This window comes from Thermobia domestica, chromosome 15 (assembly GCF_964235325.1).
Source record: "Thermobia domestica chromosome 15, izTheDome1.hap1.1, whole genome shotgun sequence".
NCBI classification, from domain to species: Eukaryota; Metazoa; Arthropoda; class Insecta; order Zygentoma; family Lepismatidae; genus Thermobia; species Thermobia domestica.
Window position 1 is genome coordinate 154,379,002 of NC_137468.1, and position 18,448 is coordinate 154,397,449.

Sequence of the window (18,448 nt, forward strand, 5' to 3'; positions counted from 1 at the left end):
CCGCTTAGCAACGCAGGAGCTCCCATATATATATTTGAATTGATAGCTCTCAGCTCACTTAATAGCCTTCTTGACCATAATAATTTTCCATATTTCCATCTGAAGAATCACGTGAGACACAATAATAGCGTTTGCAATGAAACAGTAAATACAGGGAGTCCACAAAATGTTGGAACTCGAAAATCTGCAATGAATGTTAATGGCTCGTGAAAGAATTATAAAGAAATACCCGAAGATATATATAAATAAACCTTCTTAGAATAGCCGGCATATCTGTGAGATGTAAAACTTTAAAATTTCATTTAATTTTATTTCCGAACAGATATACTTAAACTGTAGTTTAATGTAATATTTAGCCTCGATACTGAAGCAGGGCGCTAAACTTTCTCATATCTAAATGTTGCAACAAGATCCACTATAACTACTTCTATGACTCATAGTCAAAAATTTAGGTTGACAATTTAGATTTGAACTCTATTAATTATTGTTTTACATAAGACTTATTTCGTTATTACGAAAAGAAGTTTTACAACATTTGAATATTAAAAGTGTGAAGTTTGCTAAAGACACTTAATACAGAGATATCTCCTCTTATTAAACAGCTATGTATTAGAATAGTGGGATAAGCGTTGGTTTTATATGCCGTTGGTCCTGGGTTCGATTCCCCGTGATAATTAAAGGAAATTTTTACCATCTGTAAGATTGATATTTACAATGAAACATGGAAAGTATTTAGTTTTGCTCGGTCGTAGTGTTGACTTTCTTCAGCGCACTCGCAATAGAAAAGTGAACTGCGAAAGACAACTACAAGATGACATCAGCAGCATCAACCTTAATTCTTACTGTCTGTTAACGCAACATATTTAGCGAACAATTGATGAATACGTAAGGCACATCGTTAGTATGGGCCAAAAATACGACTGATAAAACATAAAGGTTATTTTCCCCACCAATTGCCTGTATGTTCCTACTACTATTTCTACTATTGATAGAAATATTAATGTTTTACGCAATTTACGATTTTAGATACGTTTCGTACCACAAAAACTTCAACTTCCATGAAAAACTTCATAAAATATAACATATCTAACCAAGTGTCGACTTTCCAATAATAATAATAATAATAATAATAATAATAATAATAAAGAAATAACAGACTTACAATAACAATTATGTAAACAATACCTTCCAATAAAGAAAACTAATTGCCTCGATGGGATTCCAATACTTTTCTCTGTCATACGAGTTTCATACCTTGCAAATCCTTTTTTAATGCGCCCTAACCGTGGTATTGTTCGCCAGCTGCAGCTCACGTGCTTCCGACTTATTCCAAACACGACAAAAACACGAACACAGAAATATTAAAACTGTTAACATTCCGACCTTAATCTTCAGACTGATTCGAACCCCAATAGGCTTCACCTTACAACCATCAGTAATCTGACACAAATTTCTCATACAAAGATAAGAAAATAATCAAGTAGTTACGGAAGATACAAATAGAATTTTCAGTTTCTACACATGTTGATACAATTCAAAGAATGAGAAAATGATGTCTGCCGTCTTTTCTTCGGGAATTAATTAGAAGTTACGACGAGGGAGAATAGTAATGTAAATTGAGACCATCGTTAAAAACGATGAGGCAGCCTCAACTTGAAGACGTTTTGTGATATTTTCCTCATTGACGAAGATCTATATAATTTGTTTTTGAGTTAAAGAAGGAAATCTCGAGTAAGTCATTGTGACTCTCATAAGGAATGTCTCCTTATACGAGCACTAGTATATTGTTGATAGATCTACATGCAACGATTTTAACTGGCTAATAGTTAGGGTGGAATTCGAACTAACGCGGTATTTATGTGATTAGCGCATTGAATTTCTATTCGGCAAACTAGGGTTCAAATCCTGGCCAGGTTTAAGCTTTATCAAATGTTTGAAATCAATTACAGTGCATACTCAATGTGACAAGCAAGATGCTTCTCCTCTCCAGAAAGAAAAAGATTTTGGAATGAGGAGAATTGGAAAAGGTCTGTCAATTGAGGCAATCATTTACAAACTTATTTCCAGCAGTTGTTCTAGATTTGATATTTTCATCTGCTTTGAAGCGTTTTCTGATTCATGCTTGTTGAGTATTTTTATTTCTCTGAACATACAATATATAACGAAATAATACATTACATACATAGCAATGTTGAGAATAATATATTGTGATCATGGAACAGCACGATTCGAACCATACATTCATCTCGGAATGGAGAAATGTTTCGTGCGTCATCTACTTACAATTTTACTTGCATAAAGACCTCACTCAGGTCTAAAACTGCAGTCAGTGCCGAGAAAATTTACGTGTAATTTGTGTTGCAATTGCCCAGTCGTTTTACAAACTGCAAATTATCTGGACCCCAAGTAATGGAATTAGAGCATTTAAAGGGGAGGGTTTTTTATTTTAGAAAATAGGTCAGCTGATTTATCAGTTTCATGGGCGTCTCTGGGATGCAAAAATTTAGGGGGTCGAATAAAAGAATTATTATAAATCACATCCAAACTTTTGTCAAAATCATGAAACTCATAGGAGTGAATTTAAGCGACTGGAATCAGGAGTACAAAGAAGCAAGGTAACTTAGCTTTGAACAGTTAATACGCAGATATATTATAGATAAGTGCAGTTGTGCAGGCGACATGAAAACCAGACTAAGTGAAGGCTAGGCAGCTCACTATAAGCCTAAAACCTGGATTTTTTCTTGAGTATTTTATTTTTTCATCTCTGACAATTAAGTCCCTTTATATTAGGAAACCAATCAATACCGCGAGTTGGGTTTTAGCAAACTGGGGGTTGTTCCTTGCTACTTGTGCAGTTTAACATAATCTGTATCTAATGACTCATACTGGAATTACTGTAATTTTCTTTCCCAGTTTATAATAAATTCAGTCTATTACTAATCAAATCAGGGTTTGACCTTGAAGTAATTTTTATAAAACAAACTTTGTGCGGGTGAACAATGATCAATCCTCATCTCCTCCTGAGATGTCCTCAAAAATCTGAAAACGGCTTTCGGAGTTATGGCATCATCAATATTGCCGCCGCCAGAAGTTGCAGCCTTATCTTTAAACGTGCTTTCTCAAAAAATAAACTCTCCGTTTTCGCACTAAAATGTGGAGAATTGATTGGAAAACACACAAAATAAAACATACTATATATACCTCACTAACGTTGGGTGAAATTAATGAGTGAAAAATGTGGTTATTCCACTCGTGTGGTAGCACAGATTCCGTTTAAATTAATAAATTACAAAGGAAAATCATGTAAAGTTGAAACTTTGTAGGGTTATTCACTGGTTTGTTCTCAACTTTCCACGAAAAGTCTCCAGCAATCGGGAGGCAGGTTTGGCCGTCATATTGGAAAATGTCATCTACATTTATTTCTATGCTAGTTACACTTTATACAGGGCAAAATGTAAACTACTCGGTGTAAATATGAAAATGCCATTTTGTCCGCAAATATATTATCTTTCATCACTTAATATTGTTTAGACTCCATCCTAAAAAATGGGTGTGGACATAGGAAAGTTAGTATCACTGATTGGATTCTGAACATTCGACGTAGACCACAACAGTCTTGCCATCATTATGTTTAATGTTTCATTCCCCCAGCCTCTCCACATACACACATACCACAAAGCCATATATGACCCATATTTGAATGTACTATAGTTAAATAATCAATATATTTTCTATCTGTGTAGGCGTCAAGATACGTTAATAACCATGCTATGATTTGTTGAACATGCATTGCATGCATTGTATCCACCATAATTTTCACTTCAGATTGCTTCTTCTTTCTCTCTTCTGACTTCGTGGTAAGAGAGTGATATCCATCTGAAGACACTGTAATTTTTAACAGATATCAGCGTCTTACCACGATCTCAGAAGACAGAAAGCGAAGAAATAATCTGAAGGGTTCTCAACACAATTAGGTCACACACATGGTGCATCTTAATATCTATCAAGAAGATTTTTTTTAACAACGAGGGAACAAATGTGACATAATAGGTTTTCTTTCTGACTGATTACAGAACGCAGGAGTAAAGATAATTGAAGCTGATGATCATGCAGATGAACTTATTTTGTCTGCAGCATTAAGTGCGTGTGAAAATGGCGCAAACACAAAAGTGACAGTTGTAGCAAATGATACAGATATATTGATCTTGCTTATTTCTAGATCGTGTCCTGGCGCATCCATAACCATGTTAATGCCTGGACATGCATCTAACGAAAATGTATTATTCATATAGCAAAATTGCGACTGATTTGGGAGAGATGGCTGATGTCTTACTTTTCTATTACGGTTTCTCCGGTTGCGATACCACCTCCGCTATATACAGAAAAGGGAAGAAAACAATTTACAGCTAGCCAGAAAAGAAAACAACAAATTAGTTCGAGACGAAGTGATTGTTTTCAAACATGCTAATGCAACCGCGGATGAGATTGCCGCTGCACCAGAGTCATTTTTCTGGGCAATGCGGTGAAGTAGAATAAAAAAACCTGAATGAATTAAGGCATTCTATTTTTACTAAAGTTGTAGCACTTCAGAGTCTTGGTGAGAAGTTAAAAATCGATTCTCTTCCGCCAACCAGAAATGCAGCACGCCAGCATACATTCAGAACTTATCATCAGATACAATAGTGGCTTGGTAAAAAGTTAAATCCTAGAGACTGGGGATGGGTAAATATTGGGAATATTATAGCCAAATGCTACGTCTGCATCCCCTGCTCCAGAGGATTTGCTTAGCCTAATTAGTTGCTGTTGGAAAAGTCGTTGTAGTAGAGGATATGGATGTAAGCAGCCAGGTCTCACATGTTCACTAGTGTGTCTTCGTTGCAAGGATACAGCATGCATGAATGTGCTATTCATTCCTGATGTTGATGAAGACCAAACTGTAAAAGACATCAGTAAATAGAGTGTTTCTGTTTATAAACACCATTACCATGATTGAAAAATACTATAATGAAAAACTACACATTTCTGCTAAAATCAACCTAATGTAACTTGTAACCTGCCAGCTTTTAGCATTACAGACAAATTACTTACTACTTGATTCTACCATAAATTTGGAATATTATCATGCTACCTGAAATATAAACAACTTAGATATACACAAATTCTAATTCAGGAAAGCCACAGGTCATAGAAAACAAAAAAAAAAAACTTAAATCTTTACTATATGTTAAATATTTGTCAACATTTTTTTCGCAATTCCGTCATATGAAATACAATACATACCAAGCATGACGAGAATATTTTTCGGGATAAAATCACACCTTATTTTCATATTTACACCGAATGGTTTACATTTTACCACCCTGTATAAAAAACTAGCGTAGAAATAAAGGTTGCTGCCATTTTCCAATATGGCGACCAAAAGTGCCTCCCGATTGCTGGAGACTTCACGGAGAGGCGAGGCCAAACCAATGAACAATCCCACAAACTTTCAACTTTATATAATTTTCTTTTGTGATTTATTAATTTAGCGGAACGGAACGGAATCATTGGTAACACACGAGTGTAATAATATAACCACATATTTCACTCAATAATTTCATCCAACATCAGTTAGGTACATACTACACCTTTTATTTTGTATTTTCCAATGAATTCTCCACATTTTAGAGCAAAAACAAAAAGTGTATCTCTATTGTTTGAGAATTTAAGCATGTTTAAAAATAAGACTGCAACTTCAAGCAGCGCCTATATTGATGACATCGTAACTCCGAAAGACATCATCTAATTTTTCGGAACTTTTCAGAGAGAAATTAGGATCGACCATTGAACCATACGAAGTTTCAGTTTTATATAAATCATTTCAAATTTGAGCTAATTTGACAGGGCTGTAAATGGCTTTATCACTTCCAGTCAAACTGCGGCATGGTGGCTCAGTGGTAGAACGTTTTCCTTTGGTGCGTGGCGTTTCTAGTTTGATCCACGGCTAAGTAAGTTTGTGGTGGACAACATCGTGCTCGTGTTTTTTCTCGGGGCACTCCCGTTTCCTCACTTTCTCATTCTAGCAATTCTTCCATCATCGTCTCCTTTAGCGTAAAGCGCATGATCGTTGGACCTTAAATTCAAAGATGTCATTGCATTTTTACTTACCGTGAATTCACATTGCACGCTGTAAGATCTTTAATAAATGGTGTTAAGACAGAGTAATGTACTGGTATAATTTTTTTTGGTAGGATTCACTTTCTGAAACACCTACCCGTCCTTCAGACCTTTTCCTTATTCGCAATACTAGTCAAATCCAAATCAGTAAGTTTATGAAAGCACTCTCGCTCGAGGCTAAATACGACTTTTATTCAAAGCCCGTCAGGTGGAAGGGGTAGAAAAAGAAAAGACCGCCGTAGTAGATTTCCAGTGACAAAAGTTCCAAGCCCATATAGGAAGGAGTTCCAAACCCAAAGTCCTTTCTAAGTACGATAGCTTGGGATTCCTAATAACGATTTATGCTGTGTGGTAAGCTCAAACATAACAGTACTGGATAGTGTATAATGGCCATAAAAGAGTGTACACCCACACACTTACAAACATCGTAACAATATTTAGTGCTTTGATCAGTTTTATTGTATTGATACATTTTAAACGTTTTCGAAGGTGTAAAGAGCAATGCAAAAGAAACTCATAAAATGTTTTGTGCGGAGAGCTGTACTCATATGGCAGAACATGGATAATAAGTTGGTGCGACTAAAACATATTTGAACTTTTTGAAATGGTGTTAGGAATAATACAGAGAATTTCCCAGGTCCAATTAAAACGAATTGGAAGTCATTAATGTGGGGAGAAAGAGCAACTTTAGATTAACTAGAAAAAGAAAAACTGACTTGGACATTGGCTGAGAAGGAATTGTTTCATAAGCGGCGTCCTAGACGGTATTGTCGATGGAAAAATAGGGACAGACGAAAGATATTCAAATTAGTTGAAATACTTATGTGAAGACATAGAGGTTAGGTGGAAACCATGGTGCATGAAAATCTAAGAGTTTGCCACAAGTGACTTCTTACTAATTGTGAAATGCTGGTGATGATGATAATGATTTTAACATGGTGACCACATGTTAAAGAACTGAATATAAAAAACCGGGAAATATAATTGAGAATATATATTTATTAAAATGTTTAGTGCCCAGATAAGTCATTTAATTCTTAGAATAATAATAAGATTAATGGTATGACATGTTAAAAGAAAAAAATCGAAAATGTGACTGAGCCAATCCCCAAATTTGATGGTCCACAACTCGGGAAAAAGAAGCATGAACCAACATAATATCTCACAAGCTTGTATGGAGGTCAAGATCTATTACTGCGCTGAGATTAATCCTCATCGGATTAGTTTGGTTGAACTTCGTAATTAATAAATTTCGTATTTAGCCTTGGGCGAGAATGCCTTCATTAGCTTCGTTATTTGGATTTTAGAATCAAACTTCGAATAAGGAAAGGGTGTCAAGGAGGGGTAGATGTGAGATAATTAATCCTACCAAAAAATCGGTATCACAATCTTACTCTATCTTAACACCATTTATTGAAGATCTTAGAGGCTGCAATATGAACTGCCACGAACTAAAAATGAAATGAAATTTTTCCGTTAAACGTTCAACGTATATGCCCTTTAGGCTAAAGGAGAACCTCAAATTCGATGGTACGTAAGTTAGGAACAAAGAGCATGCACACCATGATGTTTCAGTATTTAAAAGCACGTACAGCAGGGCAAGCTGTACAATATCAAGTTTAATCTATATCAGATGAGTTAGATTGACATACGATATATAGCGCCCTTGCGTTTTTTTCAGGAAAAGTCAATGGAGAATGACATAAAAGCTAAATACCATCGATGTAAATAATTAGACCTTTTACACTATGTTTCAAGTCAGTTAAAGTAATAATATTTCCATGCTACCAAACGAGTGCACGTGAATTTAATATAGAATAGTTCGGCTTATGTTGCCAGTTGCCTTAGAATGTCCAGAGTTAACGCTCTAGTTAGAGGTGTTTGAAGAATTCTCCTGTTAGAGCTAACGGACTTAATTCAGAAACCGCGATGGGGTGGATGTGCTGACCAAATATCACTCTAGTGAAAGCTGTTTGGAGGGGCATAAATTTTCTAGACTGTAATGTTGCCTTAAGACTTTTCTAGGCAGAGATGAATCTCACAACTATATGAGTGAAGGTAAAAACAGTGGTATCATAATAACTCGAGAATGAATGTTTTTATTAACCATATGTAAAGAAAAGATCAATAGGATAACAGTGAGATACCACTTCTGTCCAATAATAGGTTTCGTCTAATCATTTATGAGGTAACGAGACCCAGACTATTGAAACCCCTTAGTATTTCCCTACGTTACTTCACAACTAGACAAGCCGGTACATTAAGCCGTGCTGAAATTATAGTCGACTTCGGGAAGTAGTATCAAAGTCAACGAGTGTGTGGTAGTGTTGTCTTATTGAAGACATCTTTCTAAGTATTGACGCGTCAAAAAATGTCTGTGCAATACGTAACTTGAAACGGGTGTAATGAACCAATTTGATAAACGTTACAGTAAGAAACTTTTTTAACTCTTAAAGCATATGAACTACTACTAATGACCACTGTAATTTTAAAACAATTGGTGATTTAATGCTGTTGATCTTTATAATAATATTATTATTTCGGTTTTAATTTTGTTGTTTATGTTTACTTTCAGTTAAATTTGATAGATATTAGGATAAACGTATTTTAGATATACATTATTTATTCAATTAAAATTACAAAATATAAGCTATAGAACACATGTCAGAAGTAAGAAGAACGAAAATACTTCTCCATCTAGAAAGCTTGCATCGTACATGATTTTGTCGTGAAAATTATTTCGAAACAAAAGCACTGATAAAATAAAACTTTAAATTTGAAAATTACTCCGAAATAATGGTTAATATATATCACACAACGCAATTATTGCCATATTTTCTATTGAAAGAAATGTATAGTTATGACTAGGTGTGATTTTCATCATACGTCATATTAAATAGCTAAAGTTGAAGACATTTCGTCCTTCGGTATTTTTTACTTGTAAAATTCTAACGTTCTAATCCCCTCAAGTCAGTTAACATTGACAAATTCATTCTTATGTACTGTTACTGTATGTACTAAGTCCGGTCTTATTATTACCATTTTATAATGAGCCAATATCTTAGCATATTAATGAGATGTTACAATATTATGCATGTCTGATGTTTCGACGTTGATATAGGAAATTGTTAATGTCGTAAAATAAAAGGGAACAAGCGAACGAAAGATAATATGCTGCATTGAATCGAGTATTTTCTAATATATGTATAATTTCGAAAGCATCAATAATTTGTTTTTGTTCAAGGATAGTACGATTTATTTGTATAGAATGATGAGGTGTTTTTTGGAAAACGCCACGTAACTCGTCGATGTTGACTGTATTTCTTGTTCCGTGTATCCTATATTTGGAATGTCAACAGTTCCTACGACTTCGCAACACGTATCCTTTTCCTGTGATGGAATAAAAATTCTTACTCTTCTTGAAAAGCGACTTGCCCTTTGTTTTCTTCTCTTCCAGATAGTCTGCGATTCAGTTATAAGTTTTAGACAGGACAAATATATTTAATGTCGTCTCTTCTTATTAGTAGTGGGGACTCGTGGCTATATACCTTAAGTCTTTGGTAGCAAAACGAAGTGAAACTTGCGAGCGTTGAGTCAGCGGTGTGCGAGCGTACACAGGATTTATTTATCGATACCGATTCAACATCTACACCGCACAACCTCACGTATCATATTACGTAGAATATAAAAGTATTTCATTCTGCGCGTCAAGTCCATGTTGTGAGCCCGACGTGCTGTGTAAGTTGTACCCGGCACTGCTAACCTCTATTCAGGGGATTTCGAAGCTGTTATTAACATCCTTCCAGTATTGAAGGAGGAACAAACTAAAAGGGAAGATGCAGATGGCCATGACGTAGAGCGGGTAGTTACGCAGATTTCCCACATCGTTAAGGAAGCCAAATTCCCGGATGCGCACCACAAAAACCGGTTGTCTCAGCTACGGTTCAAGCACCAGGCCGTGTTTCAAGATCACAGAGGATCCTGTGCGAATTACCAATATAGTATAAAAGTGAATAGAAAAGAGCTAATCGTCAAGAAGCAATACCCCTATACCCCTCAAATACGGGCAATGGATCAGAGAGGAAATTGAAAAACTACATATGGCCAGCCTGATACATTTAACTCTATTGGAGCATAACTATCCCATCATGTTAGTGCCTAAGAAAAGGAGGAATAAGATCCATTTTGAGTAGATCACAGGGGCCTCAATAAGCACGCATTACTTAGGCAAGCTAGATCTAAACCTATTAATGACATTATACCGAAGATAACGAACAATACATACCAAAAATAAAAGGATGAAGTGCAAAGTTACCATGCTGTATTTTTACATCCGGATTTAGGACAGTATATTCGTTCATCTTTCAATGCAAAAAGTAGGATAGTCTGTAGAACCATACGGGTAAGCTAATGGAGCGGCTGCGTTATTTCTAGACTTGCAGAGTATTAGATACGTACACTACTAGATGATACATAGATAATGGACATTGATTCCAATGAACAGCTCACTAAACTGAGGATATTGCTGGAATCGTTGAGTGATGCAAACCTGAATACTAGCTTAAACACCTCATCTTTCTGCAAAACTGAAAGAGAATTCCTTGATTTCATGATCGGTGAGATAAGTATCACAAAAATCAAAGCAGTGCACTTTATATACTGTAAGTATATACCCGTGCTCGTATCATTAAGATTCTGCTAGAAAAATAATTCCAAGTGTGGAGCAACAATCAATCGCTAAATTGCCTACCGAACGAAGAACTTTGAAATCGATTGGTTCACTGGAGTGTTGAACTTAACCAGTAAGATTACAAGTGTACTGCATGTACAAATACAGGATTAAATGTGTCGCAGCCCCGCCTTACGCAGAAGAGAATAGATGAAACGCAATTCAGGTTTTAAGAGAAGACATCCTTAACAGTGAATCCAGTGACTGACAAAGTAAATTCTTTCTGAAAAACTCAACTTTTTGTAATTAGTAATGCGTGGAAAATTGAAGATTAAAGTAGAGATTTCTGTATTTCGAGAACTTTTTTCTTTTGTTTTTTGAAAAGAAAATAGAAGTTCAGGTTAGCTTCAACTGATTCGTTGGTTACTAAAGAATTTCTCTGGCACAAACATACCCTGAAACATGGAAAGTTAATAATAGAATGTTTCGTAAACTAATATGGAATATTTATAAAAAATACAAAAAAATATAACTTGAGAGACATGTGCTGATTTAATTTGTTCGACCATTTGAAAGCTTTAGTGCTCAACACGATGCTGCATTACTCCTGCGTACTACTGCATTCTATTTTTACGTTCACTTCTAGCAAGTTAAAAAAAAAATTAAAAAAAAGTAGCTTTCTCGTTAGTCTACAGATATAAATTTAACTACTTAAGCTTTTCGTGTAAAATGTAAAGAACTCTTAGCCAATACCATAATGAACGTTAAGTATAGTGACAAATAATTAAAGAAGCACTAGGTTCTTGTCTGAAAGACCAGAGTGAAGGACAATATCACTGGCAGAAACCTACTGGAAATAAGATCACTGCCGGTCTTATGTTACAAGTATGACAAATTCTCACAGATAGTGGACATAGACTCACTAATTATATATATATATATATATATATATATATATATATATATATATTTATTTATTTATTTATTTATTTATTTATTTGCTCAGGTCTACGGTTTGTTATCAAAATAAATCCTTTCGTTTCTATTTCGAGATTAAGTGTCTGTTGGCTGTAAACAGCCAATGATTGTTCAGATCTAGTTATTTTAAGACACGACATATTTTTAATGCACTACCTTCCTTTCACTTTTGACAAACACTATGAATGATAAGTGCCCTCTAAGGAAATGTGGAATTTATACGAAGTTATACTTCGGGAAGAGAAAGGGCAAATAATAAGTAAAGAGTGGAATCATGAGATGGAAAACAACGATCTTTCTTGAAGGCTCAGAGCAACAGTAGAAAGGATGAACCTGTATGCAGAATAATAATTCCGCAGCATCAATTAGGAACATTTCCTGCTAAACGTCATAAAAGGGAATATACAATACTAGGTTAAATGTTATTGCTCTTGTGTAGAGAAATCAGATGTTAAAAAAAAGGTATCCAGAGCTTTTTACAATCTATTGGACATACTATCAGGTTTTAACTTCTGAAGCTGCAAATTGTGTAATTCAAATTATATAATCTAATCTATCAAAATATGTAAAAAGTACTACTCTTACAAAATTATGCTGATTTAAAGTGTTTATGTAAGTAGTGTATTATGAACCGAAGTTGCAAACTGTGTAACTCTATGTATTGTATTTAAATTAGTGCATGAAAATTCTTTGCATTTAAAATTCCATATTATTTACTATTTCGACAAAGCTATGCTGTAATAATGTGAATTAAATTATGTTGATTGTAAATAGTGTTATGAACTGTGTATTTTTGATCATTGTGTAGTAAAAAAGAAAAATCCTTATATTTGTTTGACATGCTGTTGTATTGTGTGTATAATGAACAAGTACTCCTACAAATGTTCAAATGTATTAGAATTATCCACAAGAGTCATCTGACTACTTTATTCAGCTTCTACGGAGAAATTTCCCATCACGAGGGACTTTGTGGGGATTCTTGGGTCTCTCTGTAGCGCCATCACTGTTATTTACTGTATTTACCGTAATTATTGTTTGTTGTTAATGTAAATTATTAGTTTATAATACAATTGGGCATTACTGCTGTATTGCCGGACTACACGAAAATCGAAAAAAGTGAATATTACTTAGTTCCTTCCCCAAAATACTACGTTGTGGCCCTGGCTCACTTGGTAGTGATTATTGTTCGAGATACAGTGTGGATGGCAGTATAAAAAAAGTGAATAAAACAAGAACTAACCTTTGCTAGGTGACCACAAAAAGCACGAATGCTATCTAACCCGAGTCAGGGCTCAAGCGCAACAGTGGGGCCCGAGTGATAGCAAGAGGTGCATACGAAGGGAGCAGGCACGTCAGCGGCGGTAAGTATACGCATAAAAGAGGATAGTGGAGAAAACACTTTATATGGCATAAAATGCATGGCTTGTGTGTTTACAGCAGACAGACAGTTAATTTCGAAAGACAAGCAGAATGATTTTATTTGATAACTACAAAAACAGGAACTGAGCAAATATATACTTAAAACTAAAAATAATTATAAATATAATTAGTGGACTTATGACCACTACCGGTGAGCTTTGAGGGGAATACTAAATAGTATTCACAAAAGGTACCAAAATGTAATAAATTGTTAGATTAGACTACGTTTGGGTAGATGCTCTTCTTCTTTTCTGTAGTTTTAGTTTGTTTAAACACTGACGACAAACCTGTTTAGTAGACAATGCCATTCAATCAATTTCAACAAGTAACAGTTCCTATTTTTGTAGAACGCGATAAAACAGAAGTTTTTCCTTGTCTTGAGAGCATTATCGGTCGAATATGTAGGTACATCAGCATTAAAGACATGTGTGCTACATTTTCAAAATTGTCCTATGTGTATATCACACGGAGGATTTGTGATTCAGAAACAAAATTGAATAAAATACAGAACACAATTGGGAAGAAAGGATACAATCGGGAAAAGGCCAAAGTCAAGAAAAGATCAAAATCGAGAAAGAAGTTCAGACAGTTAAAGAGAGCTGAAAGCTTAGTTGAACAGGGCAAAAATTTAGAGAAAAGTGGGAAGCGTAAAATGAAAAAAGAAAGAGTATAAAAAAGAAGGGGATGTATGTATGTGTAAATGTAAAAGAAAGTGTAAGTGTAGTGTAGGTGTATAGGAAATTCCACTCAACTCTCTTCCTCAAAGAGCGTCACAGCACACGAGGCATTCGCCGAAATGGACACTGTCGAATCTTATATGTGTCTTTAAAAAATTAGAACAGTGTTCCCAACAAATTGGTACAAAAGATAGCTAAACTCGAGATGAAATGACTGCAAAATTGGGTGAGAAATTGTTAAAAAAAATTTAGTCGTGCAGTTCTATCCTTTTAATATATATCATACACCCTCTTTCATTGTAAATATGTAAACATACACTATGGAAAATGAGAAGTTAACTGTGAAAATAACAATAGTTTCCGAAACTTTCTCTAGTTATGTGTCCATTTGGGGCTTAAAAGAGGCGGAGTGCAGCGAAAGCAATAGCTTTACTTGATTTTATGAAGGTTGAAGGTAAAGGATTCACTAAGTAAACTAATATACGTCATTCACACCACAAATGCGTAAATTTTATTAAAATGTAGTGGTAGATATAAATACAATCCCGTCAAGAATTCCTGGATACCACCCCGGTTTTCCGGAACAGTCCTGGTTTTCAATGAAAGAATTAACTGACCCGAAAGGGGCTTTCGGGACGTCTGTTTGTCCAGGTTTTCGTTCTGCAGATTGAAAAAAAATCAACCTGCAAGAACTAGTACGTCTCACCTAAAAACGGAATGTTGTCGGATGATTTGTGTAGCCAATTAATTTTGCTATACAAACAACAAGCAGTTGGAAAATCACATCCATTCTTTCATTTTATGGGTTGTTTAGCTTCCAGCCAGAGCACAATAAAAGGATTCTGGCCTAAAGTAGATGTTTTAGCTGCTCTGAACGTATTGTTTTAAACTTCCATTCTGCTACATCAGACATTACTTATAATACATGCTTAAGAGAGGTGCCGTCTCGTGGTTTTAAATTTCCACTTATTATTATTTTAAAATCTATTGTTAGCTTCAGTATTTCTGTTTTAGGAATCATACTAACTGCGCCTGTATACACTTTACGAACTATAGGAAAAGAGTTCAAGAAGATTGCGAACATTACCGTAGTAAGGGGATAGAATTTAGAACACCTTAATAATAAAACTTAATTTTTGCCAGCAGAAATTTACACCAGTGGAAAAATATTGTGTAATAGCAAAACCCGTGTTCTTGCGAAGGGATATTTTAAGTCTTTGCTCGTTATATTATTTTCTCAAATTAATCTAAGAGTCCGAAAGATTTCTTACGTGCTTTATACATTTGCTTCATTTTTCGAGCACTTCACTGCTAGTATTGTAACAAAAATATGGAAGGTTCGCTGAGTGTCTGTCGCATTTAGAGCCGTAGTCTTACATGCAAGTATAATTTGATATCCTACTTCAACGATAACAAATATGAGTTCTTTTTAACATGCTTTCTCGTGTATGGATAAATACTTGTAGAAACGTTGTGCATGTATTCAATATTTTTTTATTTACATATTTTCCTTTATCTGATAAATTTTTCATTAATTCTCAGGTTACAATTTCGTAACAACTTACTCTAGCACAAGAAGTGGCAGTTAAATACATAAAGTTGTGTATCTGTAACGTTTTATTTCGTTTTCTTCCTTTCCTCAGAATTTGGCCTAGGTTGAATATTCTCCTGGGTACTGAAGGTACTCCAGGCTATCCAACCGTAACTTAAATTCTACTTGCACAACGAAAAAAAAAAAAACTTAAGTTAAAATATAAAAGAGAAATAAAATAACATCTGCAATAATGAAGAAAGGAAGATTTAAAAAAAAAATAAATAAAATTAAACTATACTTTGAATCAGGATCTTTTCTCCTGTTGAGACCACTGCGAGAAGCACTGTAACTGTTGATAATATCCATAAAGTTTAATTCTTTCGTTCCGAAGACCACTCGCCAATATTGTTAATCCAGCTTATAACTAAGGGATATTCAGATCTCATAACACAATGACGACTACTTCGGACAATACAAACTAAATTTATTGTTAGAACCGAAAGAAACAAAAAAACTACAATGACAGAGCTCTCCTTCCCGCACGGAGAGGAAAAAGACTGAAATACATTGCAAGTGGGGAAAAAAAAAGTATAATTAGGTTTGAAAATTTAGTCCCAAATTATGTTCTTAATTCCAAATTTTGTCTTCACCAAACCTGCCTTTACAACCATATCTACGCGAACAGAACATTTATTTTAATGCACCTCTTAAGTTTTCAAATAAAATTTAGTTCAGGTTATAGTTAGTTTCATACAATATAAACTCTGTTTCGTCAATCCGATTCTTAGTGCAAGTACATTTTTGCCTTTTGGAGATTTAGAATTACATAGTACAAAATTACAAGTTCTGTTTATATCGGTTGACCAAAAAAAAAAATAAATAAATAAATTGTTATGTTGCCTGAATTCAATTTCGTCACAATTTAGTATTAAATTTTACAATTGTTTTTAAACACTATTACATCATTCGAAAGGAAGGGGGGGGGGGTAACATTTCCTTCGCCTGCTGACATACATTAGGAGTACAAAAAAAAAACTATTACAAAGGTTTACGGCATACTTGTTAAATCGGTTCACAAACTGAATACAATTTTCACCCAACAGCTTTCCTAATGGCTGAACACCCTATGAAAGTGGCAGCGGTGGAGGTAGAGAATGGCCGGGCCTGCATAAACACACTGAAGAAATAAAATATTATCTGCCTTTGAGCGGGCAACCTGTCTATCTCAGGCGCAACACGTCTCTAAATACACACTTTCTTCGTATATTTAACTATTTCTTTGCCCATGGCTCATTAAATCGCAACTTCTCCAGTCTCGCTTTTGTGTAGCACAAAGTTTTAACCACTGATCGTATTTGCCAACTATTTCTTTAAGTTACAGGGTGAGCGGACAAGCTTCAGGTAATTTCATTATCACAAGCATTTATGTTAACAACATGCCAGCAGGATAGAGAGAGAAAGCAGTGAACGTTCTAAACATCACCCCCGGTTTATCATTCCATACTTAAAGTTTACTAGAAGGGTCCTATTAACCACAAACAACAGAGCCAATTTCAAATTTTGGTACACAATAGTTAACAGTACTAAAACTAACCTAACCAACTAACGAACAAGGAAATCAATGCACACAAAACGAAAGAGATTTGAACGAAGATTTGATATGGAGAGGTGCTAAGCTAAGCGTAGATTTTTGATATTGAAGTTCCAACTGAGACAAGTGGAAGTGGAAGTGAAGGGAGAGGAAGGACGAATTCTATCATCCAGGCGACTGGGGACCCATGCTTGACCGGAAAGATTTACTTTAAACAATCATGTTTCTAGATTCCATTACTCTAAAGAAACTCATATAATGTTATTTTTATCATCGTAGAAACAATTTACAATAAGCAGGTGTATATATTAATTTATCTTTGCTCCCCCCTTTTTATCTGATATATAAAAAAAATATAAATTTTCGAAAACCGAGAATTTAGTTCATAGTTCAAATTTCAAAGGTTTGTCACGGTTTATAAAACATCAGCCAATTCGTCCGAAACTAAATTTAGACGGCAGCAGTCACTTCCCCTACGCCTGGAATCTTCCGAGTCGCATGACCCTTCCGGATTTACAATTTATCTTCTAGATTTACTCCAGCCGCATCATAAATAAAAAAAACATTGATGTTACCTTGTAATCCTGGAAACTAACGTTCAAACCTTATCCACTGCGAACTAATCCATTATGGGTGAAGCACGTACATCATCATCAGGGAAGAAGAATTCTGTCTTAGTACGGATTATGACGGTCTCACTTCATAGTTGTCCTTTAGTCCTTCACCCCACCTTCCTAACTGTAATTTTCACTAATGACTCACATATTAAACGCAGTGGGTTTCTTCTATTTTCAAGGTTTCAGTCCACCGTAGCTACCCGGGGATGTTAACCCGCCATAATCAAAAACGAAAAAAGGACGCTATCCCCTCCTGGCGAGGATAGCTTCACTTCGCCCCCTTATTTTCCAATTGGTAGATTTAAATACCAGAAAATGTTGGGGATTTTAACATACTTATCCACCTATTAAATGTGGTAAAATAATTACGATTAAAATAAAAATATCTAAATGATAACTACTTACTTGGATGAGTCTAGTTTAAATTTTTAAATTTTCTTCTTAACAAAAACAAATACTTGATATTTTTTTGTTTTTATTTTAGCTTTTCTCACTTGGTGGCAGCACATTCGCGCACAGCGAGGACTATAAACGAACACTTGATGTGGCTTTGGATCGAACTCGAAACAGGGCGCCATTTTGGGTCCTCAGATCCCAACGATCTCATACTAATATAAACAGTTATACATGAGCGGAAAAAGGGACCGTCTCATATCTTTAATTTTGATACTGGATTTTTTCTGCCAAAATTTTGGAGAGACTGCGTAAGACTTTAAAGCAATTTACATTTTATTCACGTTCTGAATTTAGCGTAAATTATCCTTTCTTGGTAAATACTAAATGTGTATTCTTTTAGGATAGGATTTC

General features: G+C 35.0%; 1 protein-coding gene across 3 annotated transcripts in view; it reads right to left on the reverse strand.

Moving 5' to 3' along the window:
- Nucleotides 1-18,131, reverse strand: part of LOC145671311 (uncharacterized) — a 33,686-nt gene extending 15,555 nt beyond the window's left edge. Inside the window, exon 1 of one of the 3 annotated variants that reach the window (XM_081740288.1) lies at nucleotides 18,047-18,131. The gene's annotated coding sequence lies outside the window, so the exon portion shown is untranslated. Of the gene's footprint in view, nucleotides 1-13,509; nucleotides 13,645-17,599; nucleotides 17,842-18,046 lie in introns of those variants that run through there. The other 2 variants (XM_081740287.1, XM_081740286.1) reach the window with 2 other exon arrangements.
- Nucleotides 18,132-18,448: the final 317 nt, after the last annotated feature.